The sequence below is a fragment of the Meles meles genome, chromosome 18 (assembly GCF_922984935.1).
Source record: "Meles meles chromosome 18, mMelMel3.1 paternal haplotype, whole genome shotgun sequence".
NCBI classification, from domain to species: domain Eukaryota; kingdom Metazoa; phylum Chordata; class Mammalia; order Carnivora; family Mustelidae; genus Meles; species Meles meles.
Window position 1 is genome coordinate 20,667,211 of NC_060083.1, and position 23,217 is coordinate 20,690,427.

Consider the following 23,217-nt stretch of genomic DNA (forward strand, 5'->3'; position numbering starts at 1 on the left):
CTCCTTCAGCGGGACTGTGGGGAGGAAGGGTGGTAGAGAAAAGCTGAGAGGCCTGGCGACAGCTTTCCCAAGATTGGAAAGGGGCCAGAAGTCAGTGGAATCCCCATTGTGGGGACCTGCTGACCCACTCTCTTTAGAGACGCCAGGACGTCGGGGAGTAACTGCCTCTCTCATCTGAGAGTGATCTGGGGCATCCACGGGCCTCTGCCAAGATGCCCACCCTCAAATTGGCCAGGATTCCAGGGAACATGGAGAAGGAAGTAAGAGGGAATGATGGAAAAGCCCAGATCACCACTGAGATGGAGTCCCCCCTGCTTCTCTTCAGTTGGAGCTGGAGTCTGATTTAATTTAAAGAAAATCACGAAACATACCTGTTCGTGGCCTCAAGTAGATATTGGCTATGTTCCTGTTTTTTTCTTGGCCTCACCAACCCAAAACATGCCTTAAAACCTCACTGTGATGGAAGAGAAGTGCTTTATCTGCTCAGTTGGCCAGCTCCCTCCATGCAGGGGAGAGTCCGGGGCTAGACAGACAGAAGTGAAGGAGCTGGAGCTCCCAGGAGAGAGCGGCTTGGGGAGAGGGATAGAGGGCAGATGGTGGCCAGGTGCGGGCAGAGGTGCTCGGTGCTGGGGCAGGGTGAGCAGTGGGCCCCAAGTGTCTGTAATCCCCGTTTTGTGGGAGCCTAGGATTAGAAGGGAAGAAAGGGGGAGATGCACTGACATTGCTGGTGATGCTGCCCGTGCTAGAGGGGGCCTGGGGTTCATGCTCTGCTTTTTCTTCCCCTTTTATTGCTCTCTCTAAATCTGACAAACCCTTTGGATCTCAGAGCCTGGAGGGGCCTGGAGGAGCCGGTGCCCTGGGGGGATGAAAGGGCAGGGATGTAATGGGTTTACCCCAGCGCTGATCCCAGAGAAGCCCGCAGAAGATTAAGATTTGCTCGCTGAGCTTGAAATCTCCCTGCTACCCTCTGACCACATCAAAGCGCATGGCCGTAGGGGGCACCTAATCCCATCAATGGAATCAAAGCTGGACTAGAAAAGAGATTCTGCGGAGTTTGTGGCAGCTCACTAGACAAAGTTAGATGCTGGGCTCTGGCCTCCTCCACTGGGAGTGACATCCCCAAAAAGATCCAGAGCCAGTCCGCAAGCAGACAGGGGCTGTCCTTGAGGGGGCCACAGAGGGAAGGTCAACCCCAAGGACTGGAGAAGCTGGGCACTGGGCTGGGGCTGGTCTGCATCTCACAGTTCCTCCAAGCTGTACTTTGAGCCAAGTGCTTTCACCGTGACGCACCCGTGTCCCCAAGCACAGCACTCCTGTGTGTCAGACAGTTTCAGGTAGAAAAAAAATGTGATGTGTATTTTTCAATGTCAAAGTCATGAATATTGTTGTCACGATGATGCAAAAAAAAAAAAAAATGGTTAGTGAGAAGGCTCACAGCCAAGTATTAAGTCTCTACTATTTGAAAAGGTATTCTGAGGGGCACCAGGGTGGCTCAGTTGTTAAGCATCTGCCTTTGGCTCAGGTCATGATCCTCAGGTCCTGGGATAGAGTCCTCCCTTGGGCTCCCTGCTCAGTGGGAATCCTGCTTCTCCTTCTCCCACTCCGCCTGCTTCTGTTCCCTCTCTGGCTCTCTCTCTCTAATAAATAAATAAGTATTCTGATATGGCCAAAATGGGGACAGTTAGTAAGTTAGAAAGACATCCCTTCCAACCATCTTTATAGAAACACTGTCTAAGGGCCATAACTTTCAAACTTCTAGTCACGTCCCATGGTAGGAAATATCTGTACCTACTTACGTATATAAAATGTCTCATGAAACAATTCTTATGCACATGACAGTCTTCCTATCTAGCCTATTCTGTTCCAAAAAAAAAAAAAATTGCTACTCGCAAGTTGTTAAAATGTCTTTCACCATCCACTCATGTACCTCTGGCAATTTGAAAACTACCGCCTTCAAGAATGTGCCCAGATGAGCTAGCTCTCAGTGAGAAATTTCTAGGTGCCAAGACCCTGTGCTTCTCCTTATGTTCTCACACTGACCCTCAGATGGGTGTTATTATTGCCCACATTTTGTAGGTGGCATTATGTGCCAGGGTTGCCACAGTAAAGTACAGGCCTGAGAGCAGCCCCTCTACCCAGTTCCTGCCTGGTCTGGTGCACCTTCCATCAGCTGCTCTGGGAAAGCAGCAGCTCAGAAAAGCCCAGCAGCCAGGGTCATTCATGCTACCTTTGCTCTTCTCCCACCATAGTCCGTCTCTCCAAGTCCGTTCCATGCTTCTGCCCTTTTTGCACCCCCTCCCCCACAGATGACCCCTCCGAGTCAGGCTCTTTAGCAAGCCAGCCTCAGAGCCCTTAAGGGGTGGGGGGAGGGGAGGGTGTGATGCAACACGGACATTCTTAAGGTCCCAGACACTCTGACAGACTCCTGCCCACATCCATCTCCGTGGCTGGGAGGGACCAACTGCCTCGGGGACAAAATCTTACGAATTGGAGACACTGACCTTGTTCTCTCCTCCCTCCCCCATTCTAGATTCTTCCCTAGGTCTTCCTCGGCTCCCTGTTTTAAATTGCAGCCCCCTTCCCCACCACATCTTATCCCCCAACCTCCCTTTCCCCTTCCCACAGCCCCTTCCCCTCTAAAGTGCCGCATATTTTGCTCATTTGAGTATCTCTTCTGTCTCCCCGCTGATCTTGGCCTCCAACTCCCAGAATATAAGCTCCGCAGGGGTAGGAATTTCTGTCTCTCTCATACATTACTGTGTCCCAGTGCCTCACACATAATGCACACTCAGTAAATATTTGCCAAATGCCTTTCAGTCCTGCCTACACTGCCCTGAGAACCCAGCTTTGCTATTATTGGATGGGCTTGACTGCCCCAAACCCTCCCCAGGGGCCCCCTGGGGCTGAGCCATACAGAGGCACTCCCTCCAACACTTACTGATGTCCCCAGTTTCCTCTCAGTGGGCGACCATACCCCCCCAGGACAGAAGGGCCAACATTGACCGTGGCCTCCAATGCCCAAACCACGCAAGGTAGTTAATATCCACCTCGTGCTGCGGTACTGATTCTCAGCTGAGAACTTGAATAGCAACCCATAAAGTGCTATGAAGTGGCAGGGCCTTGGTGCGGGGGGTTGGGGGGGAGACACCAATTTACCCAGAAACTGGGCTGGCAGAGATGCAATGATTTACCCAAGGTCACTCTATGCTGCATTCTTTCTGCTCAGCTTCTGCCTCTGGACCACCCAGACTCTATTAGAGACAACACGGTCCCAGACTGTGCTGGCTTCTTTCCAGCTTCCTGCCATCAGTCAGAAAAAGCTCTGTGACAAGACACAGTATATTCCATTCAGATGGCAATCTACATGCATTCTGTCTCCCAGCCCAGATGGCTCGGCCAGAGGGGAGAGCCCCAGAGCTCAGGAGAAAGGCAGGCTGGGCGTAACATCTTTGCTGCCGAGAATCCACCCCCGGGATCACTGGTCCTGTTGTCTACATCTGGAGCCTGTTTCAGTTCCTCGTGCCTGTGCCACCTTCGATCAGTTATTCTCTGCCCCTGGGCCTCTGTGTCATCACTGACAGAACTGGAATGGGATTTTCTCTGTGGTTTCTCCCTGCTTGCCTATTCCTTAACTATAGGAAAAGAAGTTGCTGACTTTTTTTTTTAATTGTTGTGGACATTCATTCATTCAGCCAACATAGAAAGAGCCCCTTTATCTATCTGGGTCACTTGAGAAAACACAACGCTTGCCCACAAGCAGAAGCAAAGGATGGATAACAGAGTCCATTCTTTCAGGTGTGATAATAGTTCGGCAATGTCAAGGCAGTGAGTGCCTTGAGCTGGTTTCTGTTTTCCTGCATGGTGGGGGGTAGGACAGAGGCAGGTGGTCTGACACTCTGCTTGGGTTATACCCTCTGAACGTGACTTAGGAGTGAGGCAGAGGGGGTGGGAAGTAAGCTTATATCAGGAGCCCTCCTGGCCCAGAGTCCCAGCCATCCCACCAGGGGCTCTCTGCCAGACTTTCAGAGCTAAGTGCCTGGACAGTGTTAGAGCCCTCGGTCCAGAGGAGCTAGTAGTCAGTATCCTGGGGATTCCAAATGTTGGCAGTGTGGGTCTGGGTCCCTCTCCCGCCTCTACAGCCTGAGTGGTCTGTTCAAGCCTCTGATTTTGTCCCTATGTGCTTTTCCTGTGGATGGGGGTGAATATTAGACAGGTACTATACCTGCTTGGGTCACAGGCTGGAAAAGAGATGGGCCAGCTCCTGGGTACGGGTCCAGTAATAATGGAGAGGACATTCTCAAACAGATTTGTGCTCGTTCGGTGGAAGAGCCTAGAATGTATTACATATAAAGCTTTCTAGATGACCTTGAAGAAATCACTTCCCTCTCTCTACCTGCTTCTGTGGCTGTGAAATAAGAGGATTGGTGGTCATTTTCATTCCTATCAGCCTGTGATTCCAAACTGGTAACCTCTGTCCCCAAGAATGGGGCTGGACCCTTCGTGTTTGCTAATAAATACTCCGATTTTGTTTCTTAATTTGCAATTTAATTTTATGTGCAAGGTTAGACAGGCTGTGAGGGGAAAGAAAAGTACCTACCACTACCTAGTTAGCTTCAATCTAAATTCTAAATCATGGTATTTGAGTGTCAAAGATGATTGAATGAGGGCAGAAATACCCAAGATCTCACAGTGCTCTAGCGAACTCCTATTCATCCTCCAGAGCCCAGCTACGATGTCACCTCTTCAGGGAAGACTTCCCCATACCTCCAAATAGGGACCTCTCTTATGCTGGGGCTCCATCTCTGCACCAGGTGCTAAAAACCCAGATATGAGTGAGACACTGTCCCAGCCCTAAGGGGTCTCCCAGTCCTGGTGTGAGATATACAGAGAGGTCCTAGACAAGAAGCTGAGTCACTCATTACCTGGGGGAATCAGAGGTTTCTTGGAGGAGGTGATACCTGAGTCTTGCCAAAGAGCTGAACCTGACTCTGATCCAGTGTCTGGACATCGCTGCTATTTTGCAGGACATACCAATGACAGAGGAACTTGGTTAACAGCACCAAAATTTGCAGCTGGCAAAATCTAGACTATGGGAAACCCTACAGGTCAAACAGGCCAGCTTCCTCTGCTGATACATTGCAAGGAAATAAAAGGTCCCAATGATTGAAAAGAAAAAAGAGCTTGAGGGGTGCCTTGGTGGCTCAGTGGGTTAAAACCTCTGCCTTCGGCTCAGGTCATGATCTCAGGGTCCTGGGATCAAGCCCCGCATCAGGCTCTCTGCTCAGCAGGGAGCCTGTTTCCCTTCCTCTCTCTCTGCCTGCCTCTCTGCCTACTTGTGATCTCTATCAAATAAATAAAAAAAAGAAAAGAAAAAGAAAAAAGAGCTTAAGAGATAATCAACTTGAAAGATGAATAAATTCAAACTACAGGATATAAAGAAGAATAACAAGGTGATATGTAAAAATGCAAGGAAGTGATTACTATACAAGTAGGAAGTATGGTGACTTCAGGCTGTTGGGGGCTGTGATTGGGAGGGGCACATAAAAGAGGTTTCTGAGGTGCCTGGCAAAGTTCTCTGACCTGAGTGGTATTCTTCTTATATAATTCATTAAGACATTGACCTATGTGTGTGGCTTTCGAATCTGTTTTATTGTACAATAAAAGATTTAAAAATATCTCTCTCTAGGCTGGAATATTGGATTCAAACTGACAGCAGGAGGCAAAACAAATTCTGCTTGCCAAATTCTGCTTTTAAGTTAAATAATATTCATGTACGGGAAGGAAGAGGCCTGACCTAAAGTAGTGTATATTTTTAAAAAATATCCTGGAGGTTTTAGCTGCCCACAAATGGCCGTCTGCCTATGTGACTCTCAAAGTGGAGAGCCAGAGGCCCTGTGCTCTGTTCTAGAACCTGGGGGGAGCATATAGGAGGAGGTCTGAGCAAAGGGAAACTGGCAGTCGGCGAAACTATCTCTGGAGTAGCTTATCACAATTAAAGAAGGGGACAGACAGACTACAGGGTATCAGGAATGGGCACCTTTGCAGCTTTCATCCTGCCCATGGTGGGGACTGACTGTAACTCTGCATGGGGGACCCAGAGTCAGATAAATCTCCTCATGGGGTCAAGATCACCAGGCCCCACTGTGAAAGAGACTCCTATTTTCCACCACCTCGGTAGCCACGAGAAAAATGGGTTCCCGTTGCTTCTCTCCAAGATCTGGGCTCTGAGGCAGAAACCAAATTTCAGGCCACAAGTAGTCAGGAAACATTCCTTTCAACTTTCCAAGTTTGCAACTAAGAAAGTTGAAGTCGAGGGTATGCCAGTGATTTACTGGAGGTCATGCCATAAACTCAACATAGGTATCTCTTTCTGCCTGGGCCCTCACTTTGTAAGCCAATGACCCACCCGCAGCCCGCAGAGGTGAGTGTAGATATCTGTGGGCCTTCAAAGGTAACCACAAGACCTCTGTTCCCATGCTCACCCTGGTACGGGGATCTGCCCCTCCTTCACTTCCATCTCCCCTCAGTCACCTTAACCTGGAATCTGTATTTGACCCTTGTCTTTGGCCCTTTATCTTTGGGGGCCCATGTTTCTTCCCATATCTGTAGGTTGACCTATGTACCTTGACCTTCTTATATTAATTTCGCCCTGGTTCATCGCCTGTCCTTGCAGGGTGAAATTCTCTGCTCCAGCTACTACAGAAAACCCAATGTCTAACCTTGGAGTTTCTTTTCATCAGGAATCCAATTTTTTTTTTAAAGATTTTATTTATTTATTTGAGAGAGAGATCACAAGTAGGCAGAGAGGCAGGCAGAGAGAGAGGAGGAAGCAGGCCCCCTGCCGAGCAGAGAGCCCCATATGGGGCTCGATCCTAGGACCCCGGGATCATGACCTGAGCCGAAGGCAGAGGCTTCAACCCACTGAGCCACCCAGGCACCCTATCAGGAATCCAATTTAAGGGATAAGATTCAAGGCACTATCCAATAGTTTGGGACCTTTCTTTTTCCTATTTCTGAATATCTGGAATCTGTCTCCGTTTGTATTTACTAATAATTCCATGATAACACTGAGTCCCTAACTCAGCATTCTCTTCAAAAGCCATTTCTTCCATTTATTGGCATCTTAGGGAAAAGATCAATATATTCCCCTGCTTCCTGAGCCCCACATCCTGTCTTCTGGTAACTCTAGACACCACCTCAGAGACTCTGCTGACATTCAATCCACCGGAAGCTCCTCATGGTCAACTGTGCAGTGGGGCCCCTGAAGGTAATGTGATTTGGGGTTACATCAATAGAAGTATGGGATGCAGAATGAGGGAGGCAAAGTTCCACTCATGAAAGTATGTCTGGAGTAGTATTTTCAGTGCTGAGGATCACAACTGAAGAAGGGGACAGAACGACTAGAGCGATTCAGGAACGAGAGGCTCTCGACATCATGTCATATTACATGGGGTTGTTTATCCTAGCGATGACCTGGGAGCGTCATAACCGGCTAGGGGCCAGATCGAAAGGATCACACAGACAGGCACCAGACTCAAACTGTCAGTTCACAGGGCCTGGGAAAGGACTAAGCGCCCATTGGTTGAGCGATGCGTTGGCTTTCTAAACAAGAACGCAAGCAGTGAGCACAGGTGGATAACTCACCTTACAAGCAACACACAGAAACCAGAAAACACCGCTCCAGAAATTCCAACGTCGTTTCTGGAAGGTTCTCCCACCCTTAACACAAGCAAACCCAGCGACACAGGACCGCCCCTCCCCCGCCGGCGACAGCAGTGCTTAGCGTGGGCCCTTCCTTGGGGCCTCGGTGTCCCCACTGGTATCACAGGGATCCCAGAAGAGACTCGGGCAGCGTTGCGCGGCAGGGTGAGTGGGGCTGCTGCAGGGGAGCGGGGTGGGGACGGGGTGGAGGGGCAGGTACGAGATGCCGGTCCTGCCCGCGAAGCGCAGCGTGGCCGGAACCTCGCGAGTCCACCAGCAGTCTGGTGAGCTCCGGAGCTCTGGCCCGGTCTACACCGGTGACTGCGCAGCCTGGGGGAGGGGAAAGACCGAGAACGTCCACAGAAACCGAAAAGTAAAAAACGCCACGCAGTTAAGGACGGCGCACGTGAGGACATCAGCACCCCACCGCCAAGCCCCAACCTCATGCCCCAGGCACGGACGGGGTTCGAACCCGCGATCTTCGGTTTACGAGACCGACGCCTTACCACTTGGCCACCGCGCCTGACAGCCGAGCGAGCGGTGGAAGCTCTCAGTGGAGGGTAGGCGGCGCAGGCGCGGGAAAGGCGGCGCCCCGCCTCCGGCCCCGCCCGCCCCTCTAGACCCGCCCGCCGAAACCGGGCTCTGCCGGACGCTGGACCCGCTCAGGGTCGGCTCAGCGCGGAGGCCAGGCGGCTGCTTCCTGCCCGAGGCGGGACCCGAACCTGCGGCTCGCAGGCCCGGCCCCGCCCTCCTCCCGCGTCCCTGGGTGAGCCCGGGCAGAGGCCCGCCGGGGATTCGCTAGGGAGCCCAGAGGGAGAAAAACCACGACTCGCGCCTGGTACGAAGCGAGCGAAGGCGGAGACCGCGGCCGCCAGCGAGCCAGGGCCGGGCGACCGCGTGCCGCCGTGTGACCTTGGCCGGGTCTTTTCCGTGCGGTCTGCAGGTTACGCGGGCAGCGCCGAGCCCCCCAGGAGCCGAGGCGGGGCAAGAAAGGCGGTGCAGGCATGGACGGGACCTGCCGTGGAGAAACTTGCACGGAGCCGGGAGGGATGAGGGCCACGCTCCTGGGGCGAGGGGAGGGGAACCTTCCCTCGCTGACCCCGCAGGAGCGGCGTCCTGCGTCAGGAAAGCCTTCCCCGGCCTGTTCACGTCCGCCCCTGCCCTCCCAGCCCTGGCACGGGAGACTCCGCGTGAATCTCTGCTTAGAAAAGTTGGCCTTGCCCAGGAGGGACCGGCGGAGATGCCCCCAGGCATGTTCGCGGGCACAGTGCTAATAATGGGAATGAACAACGGGAGGCCACCAGGGTGGAGGAAGCCGGTAGTCTGTCCTGCCGGGGAAGAGTGGATTACTTACTAAAAGGACTGATCTAGATTCGAAGGAATGATGGTCAGCGGAGGTAGTGCGCAGAAGCACATGTGATTTTAAAAAGCAGGATATAGGACAATACTAACCATTGATTAAAGGAAAAGACGTACAAAGTAGGTAAGAGTAAAATATGAAGGAGACTGACTGGGGATAGGGGACAAAAGGAACTTTACTTCTGATGTTTGGTTTCTTTTCTGTGAAAGGCAAAACGCTGAAATGGTGGGAATATGGGTGATTATGTACTGTATACTTTTTTGTAGATCTGGCTTTTTTTTTTTTTTTTTTTTTTTTTTTTAAGGAAATGAGATCCCTGTGTCCTCGTCTGACCTGTGGCCATATCGTCTGTTCCAGGAGAGGTGGGTGGGAGAAGAGCCCTTTTCCCGGGGCAGGACGTGACCAACTGCCTGCCTCCAGCCCTGCTCCAGGCCAGCACCCCAGGTGGGGTGCGGGCGGGGGCAGGACACAAATCAGACCAATGGCACCATTGCTCACATGGCCACGGTCACTGCCAAAGTCATTCTTGCTTATTTATAGAACTTTTTAAAAAGTATAGGTTGTGGAGATTTGGGGAAACCCAGGAAAGCGGCTTTTGTGTGGGGTAAAAAACATACAGTTTACCATCTTGACCATTTAAAAATGCAGTGTCTGCTCTCTGGACTTCGTCGTGCAACAAATGGAAGGTTTATGGAAACTCTGCCCACTCCCTTCTGCAGCCTCTGCCCCACCCCTGGCAGCCACCCTTCTACTTAACTGTGTTCCAGAGTTGTGTAGCAGGTGGAGTCCTACCATACAAAGACATACAGTCTTTTTGTTCCTGGCTTATTTCACTTAGCATAATGTGCTTAGGGTTCACTCATGTTGTCACATGACATGATTTCCTTTTAAAAAAAAAAAAAGCTTGCTGTTTCATTGTATTTTAAAAATAACATTCATCCCTCAATGAATATGTAGTTTACTTTGACCTCTTTGCTCTTGTGAATTGTGCTGCAGTGAACAGGGGTATGCAAATAGGTCTTCAGTTCTTTTGGCTATATAACCCAGACGTGGGATTGCTGGATACTATGGTAATTCTATTTTTAATTTTTCCAAGGAACCTCCATACTGTTTTCCATAGTGGCTGCACTGGGTTACATTCCCACCGATGGTGTGCAAGCGTTCAAATTTCTTCACATCTGTGCCAGTACTTTTTTTTTTTTTAATACTGGTCATTCTAGTGGGTATGAGGTAGTGTCTCATTGTGGTTGGGTTTGCATTTTCCTGATTGTGATGTTGAACATATTTTCATATGCTTGTTGCCCATTTGCCTATCTTCCTTGAAGAAATGCCTATTTAAGTCCTTTGCCAATTTTTTATCCTGGTTATCTGAGGTTTTCTTTAATTGATGGGTTGTAGGAGTTCTTTGTAGATCCTAGATATTAACCTATCAGATATATGGTTGACCAATATTTTCTCCCATTCTGTAGTTTGATTTTTCACTCTGTTGATGGTTTCCTTTATGGTGCAGAAGTTAAGTTTGGTGTAGTCATTCTCATTTGGCCATTTTTGTTTTCCTTGCCTGCAATTTTGGTATCATATCTGAGAAGTCATTGCCAACTCCGATGTCATGAAGCTTCCCCTCCCCCCCGTTTCTTTTTTCCTAGAGCTATATCAGTTCAGGTCATATGTTTACATCTTTAATCCTTTTTGAGTTAATTTTTGTATGTGGTATAAGGTAAACATTCAACTTCATTGTTTTGCTTTTGGATATCCAGCTTTCCCAACACCATTTGTTGAAGAAGCAGGAAAGGGTTTAAAAGTGCGATGAGGAGAATACAAAGGGTCAGTAGTCACCACCAGAGAGAAGCACAGGGCCCCCTTTCTCGTATGTATAGAACACACTGTAACTTACTTATTCTCAGATGCAGGTTTTTTTCTCACATTTTAACAAATTAGAAATTACGATGATAACTGATTAGTTGATAGAGTCTAATAATTAACTGGTAGTATTTTCCCCTTTTTAATGGCCCATAAAATAGCTTTTTAATTGGGGAATTTGGTGAAATCGAGTATATATAACACAGAAGAGTCAGACTCCTATTTTCACATTTGTACGTTTCACGGTGTCCTGATTTTTCTCACTTACCATTGTAGGAAGAGCATTTCCCACGTCTTTAGAAGTGGATCATTTCATCGACTATAACCTGTACCACTCTGGTATGGGATGCTGATAATGAGGGAAGCTGTGCACGAGAGAGGGGATAACATGGGAACTCTCACTTTTGACATGGACCTAAAACTGCTCTAAGAAGTAAGGTCTGCTTTATAAAAGTACATTAAAAAAAAAAAAAGTCCTAAAAGGAAAAAAGTAGATAACTTCCACTCTTTGCGCTGACTCCCAGCCAACCCTGGGCTACCCTGGGGTTGTTCCTTGGTGGGGTTGCTGTGGGTCTATCCAGGTCCACTTCTCAGCTGGTAGATCTAGGAGCCTGGTTTTGTCTCCTTCCAGGAGTGAGCAGCCATAAGAACATGATCTAACTTCTCTTTCCTAAAGAGAAATGTACCATTTTTAATACTGAGCTTTCACATTGGCAGAGTTGCTGTGAAACTTGACCAAAAGGTTGAGAGCTGGTTCCAGAACAGAGAGATCTTAAGCGGCAAAGATCAGACCATCCCCACCTCCATATAGACAATAGTAACAGCATCCCATCGTTCATTCTTTTAACAAATCCTCAGTGAGCACCTACCATGTGCTAGACCCTATTCTTGGTGCGGGAGCTATAGCAGGAACGAAGGGACACAGCCCCCTGCCCTCATTGGGTTTCCATTCTTAAATAAGCAAACCATATACTGTATCAGATAATGATAAGTACTAGGGAGAAAAATCCAACAGGGAAGGATAGGACATTCTGGAAGTGGGAGGGAGAATTGTAATTTTAAAGAGACAGGCACAGTAGATTAAATGAAATCTCCCATGCTTTTCTGCTTTCCTTTTCCTGAGGTAGCGGCTACGTCCCGCCCCCTTGGGACATGGGCGGGCCATCTGGCTTCCTTGACTAGTAGTAGAATGTGGCAAAGGGATGTTAAGTAAATACCCAAGCTTGGGTCTTGAGAGACCTTGCAGCTTCCTGCTGTGATTGCTTGATACTTTCCAGCAGGTCCCGAGCCCACCATGTAAGGAAGGCAGTCTAGCTACTGGGGAATGAGAGACTACGACAAGTCTCCCAGCTGAAAGCCAGCACCACCACGTTTTGAGGGTGCTTTGTTACCTAGCAATAATAGTTCATTGACACAGCAGGTTACATACCACTAGGCTTGTGGGCTGGTGGTTATTTGCACGGAGGCGTTTAAACTTGCGCGATGCTGGATGAATGCGGGAGGGGCCGTGCCCTGTGTCCCGCCAGCGGTGACTTAGCCTCCGTTTCCTTAGCTACAAAGTAGGAGAGTCGGTTAGCTCTTAGCCACAGCCCTGTGTTAATTAAAATTTGAACGCCTTCTTCATTATTCACTGCTAAAGTTAGCAGGGGGTGAGACACCACTTGACCTTCTTTCCTTCCGTGCAACCTGACACTTTCCCCCTTGGTCAGGTATGGTGGTCCCTTTGCCAGCATGAAAGCTCTGAACTGAAGACTGCTGTTAATAGGAGAAAAAGGCAACTGACCTGAAGCCTTTTTAGAAGATCTGGCCACACTTGTAGACATTTAAATGAAGGCTGCTTTTCATATTTAGGATTAACGTGGTTTGGTCTCCCCCCCCTTCTCGGTTGTTAGTTCAGTTCCCTTTCCCTGACCCCTCCACTTGTTGGTGGAACATTCACGCTTAACAAGATGGTTCAAGGCAGCTGTGGACTTTAAAGGAGCCAGGAGGGCTCACAGGGTGGGTCACAGGCTGAATAAAATTAGGCCACCTCAGAAGCCCCGAAAACGAGGCAGGAGCCTTAGTGAGCACTGCCGCTGGGCAGCTCCCCCAGCCACCGGGGTGCTCATTCTTTTACTGAAGGTGAGCCAGCTCTCATGGACACTGCCTTCTCCATGGGGCTCCTACATGATTAGAGATCTGCCTGGGGGAGGTCTGAGGAGTGACGGACCCAGTCATTCCCAAAGATGCTTGGGTGGATTCCTTTTGGGGCAGATGGATCTTGTGAGAGCATATTCCTGAGGACCTGCTGTTTTGTGCATCATTGCTGTGTAACCAACTACCTCAACCCACAGAGGCTTAAAACAAGACCCTTTTCAGGTCCTGGGGGTCAGCCAGGCCGTTGTCCTTCCCCTATTGTTGGCTCAGGTGTTGGGATGGCTGGAAGGTCCCCCCATGGCCTCCCTCCCGTGACTGGCACTTAGCTGGAGATCCTGGGTTGGGACCTCTGTCTACCCTGTGGCTGCTTGGGCTTCCTCATAGTGGGGCCTCCAAGAGAGTGCCCCAAGTTTCCTTGTCGCTTCATAGGGCTAGAGCTGAGAAGTCCCAGGAGACTGCTTCTGCCACCAATGATGCATGTTTCCCTCTATTGATCAAAGCAGGCACAGGGCCAGCCCAAAGCTGGCGATCTTTGGTGCCTTTACCACCTAAATCATTCACTGACCATGACTTTGAGTATTAGCACTGATTGGCGCTCAGCCCTGAGGCTGGATCCTGCAGACGATGCAGAGAGATAGGAAGTGGATGGATGTCCTCTATCTCTACCCCAGCCTCAAAAATCAGACTCATCTTGAGGGGTCTCTGATGGGACAGGTTGGACTAGATGGTCTCCCCATCTCCTTCCGGCCCTGCCTGCCTTCGGAGTTGACATTCACAACATTCCTCCCCCTTCACTCTGCCAAACACACTCCTACCCACAACTGCGGGTCAGAGTATGGAAGTCTGGCCCAGACTCAGCCAGGGACCGGCAGATGCCTGGGAGTAGCCTGCTGGACTGGATAAGGTGGGAAGGCCGAGTGGGGGCAGAGAGGCCCGAGGGGCTAAAATGCAGGAGATGAGGGTCTCACTGGCTCCCCTGGGCTTAGCGCCATCAAATAGTTTGGAGAAAGTGGGCTCAGACTTCAGTGCTTTGCCCCCTGGGTTTGGGCCTTGTAGGAGGTCTAGCATTTTTTCTTTCTTTCTTCCTTCCTTCCTTTCTTTCTTCCTAAACCCAGAGACCACATCAATGTCACGGAGCCCAAATCAGAACCCAGTGCGAAGAGCTTGGAGTGAAAGCCAAGGGCCACACCAGGGATGGCGGGGGAGTGAGGGGAACTTCCCGCAGCTCCAGCCCAGCCATTGGATTAGTTACTGGAAGGACCGGTTTGAAGCCGGCTCTGGACTTCTGAGCCCCAGAGACCATAACCTTGCCCTAGGGGGCTTGCAACATCAGTGACCCTCAGCCCACTGTAAGGTAGGGCGGCGCCAGCATCCTTCCGTACACAAGCTCCCGCCTCCGTGCACCTGTTCCCACGGTGCCCTTCACAGCCCCTCAGCTCACGGAGAGTCGCCCACCCCGCTCCAGGACTTGGCACGTGTCCTCCTTTCTCCCTGAAGCCTTTCCAGCCTGAAGTGACACGTCCCTGCTCTGAGCAACCCCCTCCTCAGGCTAATCAGTAGAGTCGCGCTTTGGAATGACTCTTCCGCTTACCAGCTGCCTGGGTGTGAACCCTGGGTGACCACCTGTGGCAATATAGGTCACCCGTGATGGCTCAGTTCCCTCATCTGTAAAATGGGGATAACACTACCGCTTACCTCGCGGTGGCTGGGAGGATTACAGGACCCAGTGCACACCAGTCCGGGCACGCGGTAAGCCCTATGTACACGGAAGCCAACAAGAACTACATCGCTGTTGCCTCCTGCGGGCCGCGCGCGGCGTCAGGCACAGGGGCGGGATGACGCCAAATCCGGCTTCCCCAGGGCTGGAAAATCCGAGCGCGGCTGCCGGCGAGCGGGCCGGACCCAAGGAGAGCCCGCCTCCTCCTGCAGCGAGCGCCCCCTGCTGGCCACAGGTCTCGGGCCGCCGGCGCCGGCTGCCGTCGCTCCTGCGGGCCCGGGGACCCCGAGCGGGTGTGAAAGTGAGGCGCTGCGGGGATAGCTTTGCCCACCTTTGCACGTAGCTTAGTCATTTTCCGGAGACGGGTTGGCTGGAGGAGACCCTCCCGGCAAGGCTGTGAGAAGCCTGGCTCCCTTGCCCAAACGACCACTGACATCTGGCAATTCCAACCCTTCATCCTGCTCAGCAAACAAACAACAAATAACCGAGGTCTTACCTGTGTCCAGGCCGCCTTCACCTCGCTCTTCCGCCTTCAGGCTGCTGCTCCCTCTGCCACCCTCTGAAACTGGGCTCTGAGCCGGCCACTCGCTGGCTTAAGATCCTTCAGCTCCTCCGCTCTCCCCACCGGCTAGGCCTCTTTACCTGATAGGTTCCCTCCCCTTCTCCTCCCCAGTTTCCCTCACCTGGCCTCCTCCTCCTCCTCCTGGCCTCAACTGACTCCTCAAATGATCTGTGGGGGGATTACACACCAGGGACCCTCACACCTGCCCACAAGCTAGAATCACCTGAGGGGCTATGGAAAAACCCTAGTGTCCAGCCCACCGCTTACCACCTGAATCCAACCCGCTGGGCTGGGGCCTATATCCGTGGGGTTTCCCCCAGGTTATTCAAATATACGCGCAGGGTTCAGAACCTCCCCTTCTCACACGCTGGAGGCACCCTGCACATGGGGGCGAGGGGCAGAGCTGTTTTGCTCAGGGTCAGAGCTCTGCCCCTAGCCGTATGCCGTGTATCTGTAGATGCTGATGAAACAATTGTTTCATGGATGAACGAGATCCACTCTTGGCAGGCCAGGCTCTGTACAGCCTCACCAGTCCCATCTCCCAGCTCAAAGGACTGTGCTTTCTACTTGCCTCTCCCACATGTGGCTCCTGGGTCCTACAGTCCTCCAGAGCTCCTCTGCAATACCCCTTCCTCAGGGAAGCTGTCCCTGATCCCCAGCTGACCTCAATGCCCTTGCCCTGCTCCTGCAGCCCCACCCCCAGACCTTTCCCACCTGCAGCTCATCACCTGGGAGTTAGCTGTGACTCCCCTTCTCCCAGGAAGTTGTAAGTCCCTGCTCTCTTTTCTGTACCTACCCCTAGTGCCTAAACTGGTTGGCTGAGTGATTTCAGACCCGGATATTTTTTATCTCTTCAGGAGACTTTGGCCTGGGCCCAGACCAGTCTCAACAGTTCTAAAGGGGAGTACCTGGGAGGCTCAGATGGTTGGGCATCTGCCTTTGGCTCAGGTCATGATCCTGGGGTCCTGGGATTGAGCCCATGTCCTGGAGCTCCCTGCTCAGCGGGGAGTCTGCTTCTCCCTCTCCCTTTGCACCTCCCCCTTGCTCTGCACTCTCTCTCTCTCTAATAAATAAAATCTTAAAAAAAAATTTTTTTTTTAAAGGCTGTAAATGTGAGGGCCTAGCGAGTTTGGGATCCAACAATGCGCCCTTTGCAGGAACTGTGTGACCTCCAGGGGGCATAGGGATGATGTAGTCCAAAGTAGCCAAGACTTCAGGAATGGTTCTCCAGGACAGGCGAGCAGAGAATGCACCTGTACCCACAGCAGGGCCTGCTCCCGCCTCTCTCCAGGATAGTAAATGGAGTTGAATTGTGTCCCCCTAAAAGATGTGGGAGTCCTAAGCCCTGGTACCTGTGAATGTAGCCTTATTAGGAAATCGGGTGTTTGCAGATACAAGTGCATCCTTGGTTAGTGTGGAGCCTAATCCAACGTCTGGGATCTTTTTAACAACACAGATACGCAGAGGGAAGATGGCTGTGTGAAGACCAATGCTCAAGGGGGCTGACAGCTTCTGGAAAGGCCAGAGGTTGCTGCTGGATGGCTGGGTAGGGTGGGGAAGGCAGAAGCCGGCTCAAAAAAAGGAGTGGCAAACTAAGAAGGAATTGATTTCTTGTGCCTGAGTGGCTCAGTGGTTAAGCATCTGCCGTCAGCTCGGGTTGTGATCCCAGGGTCCTAGGATCGAGCCCCGCATCGGGCTCAGCAGGGAGCCTGCTTCTTCCTCTCCCACTCCCCCTACTTGTATTCCCTCTCTCGCTCTCTCTCTCTGTGTGTCAAAAATAAATAAATAAATAAAATCTTAAAAAAAAAGAAAAAAGAAGGAATCGATTTCTGAAAGTGAGCACAAGGCAAACAAATGCTCAGGAATTGGAGACACCTGCCTGGCAGAGAAAGGTCCTGAAAAGGATTGAGAATAGGGTCGCCACATAAAACGCAAGATGCCTGGTTACATGTGAATTTCAGATATGCAATGGATAATTTTTAAGTATTGCATGGGACATATTTAAACTGAAAAATTATCTTAAATTCACATTTAATTGGACACCCTGTATTTTTATTTGCAGGATCTGGCCACTAAGGAGGGGAAAAGTCACATTAGGAAGATGGAGGGACCAGAGATCCAGGACAACGAATTCCCAGTGTTGGGAAGGGACTCGCCCATGAGCCCAGGTGGCCATGGAAATCCACCGAGGGGGGAGCTGTCTGCCTCTCAGGCTGACCCACCACCCAAGGGCCTGTGTGGGACATGGAGGGACCTGGTCATGCCTGTCCTGGGGGTCTGGGCCGACAGGGAGAGCAGACTCCTCTCCAGGTGCTGGGCCTGGACCACCTGTGAATCCCCTCCCCACCCCTGGAATCCCATAGTAAGAGGAAGGGGCAGACCAAGGGCAGAAAGCTGGGGGTCTGGGCCTCTCTACATTGACGATGCTCCTGGGCTTCGCAGGACTAGTGCTGTCAGGTCGGTCTGAAACCAGGTTTGAGGGAAGGACTTGGGCCCTTGACCCAGGGGAGTCACAGTGGTGGACATGGAGGAAGATGGCCCTGGAGCCTCATTAGAGTGACCAGAGCAAGGTGAGGCCGCCCGGCAGGCCCTTGCTGGGAAAGGGGACGTGATTGTGGTGAAGACAAGCTCTGGGGGTGGACATGCTGGTGTTACCAGGGCCTCTGGGATCCCCATCTCCTTTTATAGGGATAGTGGGCCAAAATGAGGATCTGCGGGATGACCCCCTGTTCCTGGAGGACAGCACCAGCCATGCTGGGATGCTGGGTGGGGCCTGCTCTTCCTAAGAAACTGGCGTGTGCCCAAGAACCCTGGAACCAGGTCTCCCCTCTTCTGCCCTCCCTTCCCCAACCACAGAAACTCACCATCAAGTCAGGCAGGAAAAGCAAACTGTTTATTTACACCTTGGTCTGTACATTAGAGTTCCTGAAGGAGCCTGCCTCTGAGAGCCTGCTCCTTTTTGGCTAGAAACAGGTAGTGGGCAGAGAGCTCGAGGCCCTGGGGAAAAGCTTTGGGTCTTCCCCCTCCCCCTTCCTCTGGGGGTGGATGTCTTGCCCCAGAGCCAGGGCTAAGCCTCCTTCCAGATGGAGGCTCCTGGGGTGAGACTCAGGGAGAATCCCCCAGAGTCAAAGCTCGTCTAACCAACCCTTGGGCACGAGACCACATGTGCACCTTATCCAGTCTGGGCCCCAGGAACCTAGCCAGGAGAGCAGGAAGAGCTGGGACGGAGGGAGCTGGCAGGCCGCGAGCGAGTCCTCAACAAGGTGGGCCCCCCGGCAGCGCAGCCTGGCAGCGGGGGGATTAATGGCACTCGGGTCTGAGCACCTTGGGCAGAGGAGGAAGAGCTCGGCTGTTGTTAGTGACCGGCCAGAGCAGCAGCCAGACACCTCTTCTTTCTGCTCACTTGGAGTCCAAGGCTGTTCAAGACACCAGGCAGCCGTGATCCTGAAGGCGGCCCAATGCCAAGCACTGGGAGCCCCCCTGTGGGAATTTCCCCGCCCCGGGGCCAGGGGCGCTGCTGCAGACCCATGACGTCCCTGCCCGGGCCGGGGCCCACAGAGAGGAAGGGGCGCCCTGCTTTCTAGAAATATTGACACCAATACTGGAAGAGGTTTGGGGGAAAAGGTGCGTTACACAAAGTTACCCTTTTCTGGTGTGCAAGGCTTCTAAACTAGCGGCGGGCCGCATGGGGGTGCCGGGGGTGGAGGCGTTCAGTGGGTCCAAGCCCTGGAAGCTAAGACCATAATGAAAAGAGTTCTGTACAAAGTTACCGAGTCTGCAAGGTGGAGTGAGCAGAGGGGAAGGCTGAGCCTCTCCGAGTGGATCAGCGTGCTGGGGGCTGGGGGGAGGGCCTGGCCCAGGAGCACTCCGGGCGCCGTGGAGGCACTATGTACACATTTACAGGGCTTGGGAAGGACCAGAGGAAAAGAGAGGATGTAGAAAAGGGGCAGTGGGGACATGGAAACTCCTGTACAGTGGCAACAGGGAAGAAAAAAGGCACAAGGACAACGACCCCAAACCATGCAGACAAAACAAGGCCTGTGCAGCACAGCAAAGCAGTGGGGCCTGGCAGGAGGTTAGGTTCCCCCCAACCCAGGGGCCTGGCAGGAGGTGAGGTTCCCCCAACCCAGGGGCCTGGCAGGAGGCGCAGCCCTATCCCCTGATCCAGGGGCCCAACAGAAGGTGCGGTCTCCCCCTCCCCAGGGGCCCGGCAGGAGGCGCAGTCTCCCCCAGGCAGCAGCCTGCATGGGGGGCCATGGCCGTGCCATTCTCAGCCACCCTCGGCTCACAGCAGATAGCCCTCCCCCTACAGTCCCGGGGAGAGAGGAGGAGCCTACAAGAGCGGAGTGACGTATGACGTCACACTTCACCAGGGTCTATGCTTTTACAAGCCTTTCCAGAAGGCGGCCGATTTTCTCAGGTAGGCAGCAGAGTGTGGCAGAAGGGCCTTAGAGCTGTTCTGCCACGAGGCTAGGGCAGGCCCAGAAGGTCCCTAAGGTCAGCGGGTCAAAGGAAGAAACCTGAAGTCACCTGGAGGGGTATGTGGCCCCTCTGGCTTACGGACTCCTCAGTAGGCACAGCCGGGGAGGATGCCAGCACTGAAGTCCTCAACCTAAAACCCTCCCCAGCGCTTTCAGAGAGTCACTGTGGACCTGCCAGGCAAATCGTCATTTCCTTGGCATGGTGACCATCCCCAAACTTCCCTGGCTTTTAGGTTTAAATTTGCTAATGCATTGAACACACAGAGCCACAGAGCACAAAAAGTGGCTTAATCCCTCCCTGAGCCACCAGGCCCCACTAGCCCCTGCAGGTTTCTGCTGGTTATGAAGCTCCTTATTGGAACAGAAGCATCTACACCTCCTGACCGCCAGACCTGACGGGGTCAGGAACCAGACTTGCCAGCAGATGAGGGCCCCAGAGCCTTCAGAGCATAGGCCGGGATGCTGGTTTGGCTACTAACAGTGGAAGAGCTGGGAGGACGCTCGTCCACCCAGCCTGAAAACCGATCAGAGATAAACCCCACAAAGCCAGCAAGCCTCCCCTTCTGCTCGGCTGTGCAAGTAGAGGACTGTTTCTGGAGCTGCCGTCAGGGGTACAGCCCTCCCCGACCCCTGACTCCAGAATGGGCCTGTGCGTGATTCCGTAGGCACCAGGCAGAGACCTGCCCACTCAAGTTTGCTTACCTCCAGGCTGCGGAAAACAGCTGGATACGCCAGTTCCTGAAGGCATCTGGCCTCCCATGTAGGGGTGAGGGATCTGCTCACTTCTCACCACCCATCAAAGCCACCACCCACACCCCCACCGTTAAGGTAGCACCCGGATTAACAAACCCTACAGCCAGTTCCACCTGTTTTCTCCACCCCTGACGTGGAACATTCTAGTCTCCATCTTGGGCTACACATCAGCATGGCCTGGGGAGCTCTTTAAATATCTGGATGCCTGGGCCACACCCATGCCAATTAAATTGGAATCTTGGGGTGGGGCGGTGGCCGGTTCAGCCCAGTCAGCAGAATTTCGAAAATCTTCCCAGGTTATCCCACTGCGCAGCCCAAGCTGAAAACCACTGTTTCCGGTCCAAGTGCTTTGGGAGGTTCTTGGGCTCTGTTTTTGTAATAAGTGAGAAATAAAGTCAAAATAAAGGAATTTCCCTCTGACAATTCTCAAAGAATCTACAAGCTTAAAATAATATGTCTAACTTGGCCAATTCAAATTTTAAAATATGTACTTTTTTTTTTTACTAGAACTTTATAAAGCTCACTCACTGATTCTGCAAATTGTTTGGCTTCCCGTTGAATTAAGGATAGTCAAGTGCCATGTAAAATGTGGGTCTGTTGCAGGACCCCCCTGGGTGCCCCCGAAACACCTCGAAACTTTGGAAGAGTTACTGCTAATCCCTGCTTGGTAGAGTTGCCCGGTTTAGCAAAAACAAACAAAAACAAATCAAATCACACTAGGGCACTCAGTTAAATTACAATCATCTGGGGGGTTCTTCAAACATTCCAATAGCCGGGCCACACTCCACACCAATGATACTGGGATCTCTGGGGGTTCGGCCCAGGTTATCAGAATTTTTAAAATCTCTCCATTTCGGATGTGTCCCAAGTGTCCCAAGTACCGCGTGGAACAGAACAACTCCTGAAGTTCTGTTCTGTTCGCCTGAAATGCACACCAAGCGGGGCATCGTGGGTACTACCTGGCAGCTGCGGCAGACCTCCCAACTAGACAACAAAGGAGGGGGCAGTCCAGGAAGGGGGCGGGGTCTGCCGCACCTGCTCCCAGAGTTAGTACCTCTGGGAGCCCTCGCTGGGGGCCGTGGGCCGGGATCCCGGGCATGGGCCTCCCACGGACTAGCTCTCACGCGTGGAAGTGCTCTTAGAAACACCATTTGGGGGGTGCCTGGGTGGCTCAGTGGATTAAGCCGCTGCCTTCGGCTCAGGTCATGATCTCAGGGTCCTGGGATCGGGCCCCGCATCGGGCTCTCTGCTCCGCGGGGAGCCTGCTTCCTCCTCTCTCTCTGCCTGCCTCTCTGCCTACTTGTGATCTCTCTCTCTCTGTCAAATAAATAAATAAAATCTTTAAAAAAAAACAAAAAAAAAAACAAAAAAAAAAACAAAAAAAAAACACCATTTGGAATGACAGCCTAGGTTTCATAAGACAACTTCGGCTGAAGAATGTCAGATGGGTGACGCCTGGGTGAAGATGTGGAGTTTCGCTTCACTTTAAAGTCGGCCCTCTTCCAGAGACCCCACACCCAGTACCAGGACGGTCCCTAGGGGCCTTTCGGACTCAGGCTTCCTCAGGGAGACCACTCCCGAAGCGCCCCCTTCAGGAAGGGGGCAGCAAAACATTGCCAAGTCGATGGCTTTCCACCCCCTTTTCCAAAAGCAGAAATTCCCATCCCCATAGTGACTGTAATCCAGGCCTCTGGGGCCTTCTCTGGAATTCCGCATCAGTGCAGCTAAAGGGCACAGAAAGTTTTACATATAAAATGCTCACCCCTGGGGCGAGTCCTGCACGCACCAGGACCTTGATGTGGCTGGCCTCCCCAGGACTCCTTCCAATGGAAAATCCAGACTAAAGCCAAGTCATGATACGCCTTCTCTCCTTTCCTTTAGTTGGGGGCCGCTGCCTCTTAGCAAATTCTCGAGAGACCCACTCCTCCTGCTTTCTACTGCTGCTGCTGCTTCTCAGACCCCCAGAGGTGCACAAGGACACCAGTGTCCTACGGGCTTGAGAGACTCTCAGAAGACCGAATGCCCTAGACTTCTTGGGGTGGCTGACCCCAAAGTCCTGAATCAGACCAACGCAGCCCCATTATCTGTGGCCTGAAACAATGCCCACATATGGGCTTAGAGAGAAACCACGCGATCCAACAGCAGCAGAAGCTGACCGGCACAGAGTGAAGACCGGTCCTGCCTTTGTGAACTGGAAACATTCATCCCCCAGTCTCCAAGCCCCTCTCCACCCTCTACTGTCCTCTCTTCTCTGCAAACACCCCTCAAGGCCCCTCCCCAACATGCCCAGACTTTCCTTTTTCCACCAGAATTGCTGAAGACAACAAGAAACTGCAGGGGAAAAAATAAGACCATACATATTTATACATACTCGGATTAAGGAAACAAATCACAAGCCATGTACCACTGAGACAAATGGGAACACTCAAAGTACCCTATCTACTCCCAGCTGCCCAAGACAAAAGATCGCATTAAAAATCCAGAGGGTGCATTTCCCCCACGTGCCACTGAGGATGGAAGGCTAAGGTTTCCATACAACGGCCAACTGTGTCTCTTACCAGCACACCTCGCGGGTTTGAGAACGGATTGCAAGAGTGTTTCTAAAAGCTGGGACCCGGGGGTGGGGGTGGGGGACATCCAGCTGAGC

The 23,217-nt window shown here is 52.0% G+C and overlaps 1 non-coding gene across 1 annotated transcript; it reads right to left on the reverse strand.

Annotated features, from left to right (window-relative positions):
* Positions 1-8,152: 8,152 nt before the first annotated feature.
* TRNAT-CGU lies at positions 8,153-8,224 on the reverse strand. The gene has a single exon. It is a non-coding gene; the product is annotated as a tRNA-Thr (tRNA).
* Between the last annotated feature and the right edge of the window lie 14,993 nt (positions 8,225-23,217).